The sequence below is a fragment of the Octopus sinensis genome, linkage group LG1, assembly GCF_006345805.1.
Source record: "Octopus sinensis linkage group LG1, ASM634580v1, whole genome shotgun sequence".
Lineage (NCBI taxonomy): Eukaryota > Metazoa > Mollusca > Cephalopoda > Octopoda > Octopodidae > Octopus > Octopus sinensis.
Genome location: NC_042997.1, coordinates 50,470,525 through 50,473,024, shown reverse-complemented (window position 1 = coordinate 50,473,024; position 2,500 = coordinate 50,470,525). Strand labels below are relative to the sequence as shown.

The following is a 2,500-nucleotide window of genomic DNA, read 5'->3' as shown; positions in this document are numbered from 1 at the left end:
TCTTTACGCAGACACATACACACAAATACACACCTACACACATAGATATGCATATATGGCAGCATCTGGGCCCAAGTTCAACCCTGATCAAGCAGCAGAGCTACATATGATCACACGCACGCACACCAAAGAGAGAGAGAGAGAGAGAAAGAGAGAGAGAGAGAGAGAGAGAGAGAGAGAGAGAGAGAGAGTATAGATAATGCGAAAAAACTCCAGTGAGATCGAGAAGAGGCGAGATATTGCCAGAATCCAAAAACAAAAGAAAAAAACCAAAACTAGAGAAGGAATGATCGAGTGTAATATGTGCGTGTGTGGGTGGGTGTGAAAAAGAGGAGAAAAACGGACGAAAATGAAATCTTCAAAAACTTGAGTAAGATTTCCGTGTTTCATATTATATATATATATATATATATATATATATATATATATATATATACGCACACATACAGTGTAGTTGTTGAAGAATATTCATTTAAATAATGTTTTTACGTTTCTTTTTGAAAAATATGTCCGGATTAAAAAAAGAAAAACCCTTTTCGCCCCCTTTTTTACCCTGATATTCATATATACAGATATAGATAGATAGATAGATAGATAGATAGATAGATAGATAGATAGATAGATAGATAGATAGATAAGACAGATAGATAGATAGATAGATAAGACAGATAGATAGACAGATAGATAGATAGACAGATAGATAAACAGACAGATAGATAGACAGATAGATAGATAGACAGATAGATAGATAGACAGATAGACAGATAGATAGATAGACAGATAGACAGATAGACAGATAGACAGATAGATAGATAGATAGATAGACAGATAGACAGATAGACAGATAGATAGATAGACAGATAGACAGATAGATAGATAGATAGATAGATAGATAGATAGATAGATAGATAGAAAGGGAGAGAGAGAAGAGAAAGATCAAAGGAGACAACGGGAAAAAAGAGACGGGAGAAGCGAAAAGAGAGAGGAGAAAGTGAGTGTCAGACGAACTTAGTTCCATTTTAAAACGGCAACGCAGTTTCTGGTGCTACTGAGGAATCAGTCCCGATGTGCGAAAGCAAGAAGCGATACACCCAACACTTAGCAACAGGAATAATTATCTGCTTCTATTTGCTAGATTTCAAATCGGGTAGAAAAAAAAAAGAAGGAAAAACAACAAAATTATCATATATTAAAAGGAATATCATGAGTTTGCAGTTTAATGTATTCTCACCTATTATTGATTAGCTTCGGCCATTGACCTGTACTACAACATCTGCACACACGCGCGAGCATATGCACACACACACGCGCGAGCATATGCACACACACGCACATAGAGAGAGTCTGATAAAGGGCACTTGCAAACGTGTAAATGAGAAGGAAATGTTGAAATAGGAAATGCGTGCGAGGTGCGAATACACACACACACACACATATATATACATATATATATATATATGCATATACGTACATATATATACACATGCACATACATATAAACACACACATATATATATACATATATATATTCAAACATATATATACGTTCACATACATGTATGTATACATATACATACACATATATATATATGTACACATACATACATATATATACACATATACATACATATATATACATAGATATATACACATATACATACATATATATACATAGATATATACACATATACATACATGTATATACATAGATATATACACATATACATACATGTATATATATATATATATATACATACATATATACATATACATATATACATGCATATATATATATATATATACATATATATACATATATACATACATATATATACATATACATATATACATGCATATACATATATACATGCATATACATATATACATGCATATATATATATATACATACATATATATACATACATATATATACATACATACATATACATACATACATATACATACATATATACACATACATATATATATACATACATATATACACATACATACATACACATACATATATATACATGTATATATACATATATACACATACATACATACACATACATATATATACATGTATATATACATATATACATATATACACATACATATATACACATACATATATACACATATATATATATACATACACATATACACATACATATATACACATATATATATACATACATATATATATACATATCTACACATACACACATATATATATATACATATATAGACATACACACATATACATACATATAAATACACAAACACACACACCCACACATATATGTATATATATATATATATCAACTGGATTATAGATCGCTAACGGGAATTGTACATATCAACAGGATGAGAGACAGCTGACAGGACAATACAAACAGTTTGAGAATCGATTCAGTGACACTCCTTTTGATATACATACATGCATATGTCACACGTATGTATATACATACATATATATATATATAATATATATTAT

General features: G+C 29.8%; 1 protein-coding gene across 1 annotated transcript in view; it reads right to left on the bottom strand.

The window, feature by feature from the left end:
* The window catches only part of LOC115212932 (serine/threonine-protein kinase phg2-like), a 32,971-nt gene that overhangs the window by 29,530 nt on the left and 941 nt on the right, over positions 1-2,500 (bottom strand). The gene's annotated exons all lie outside the window — the stretch shown is intronic.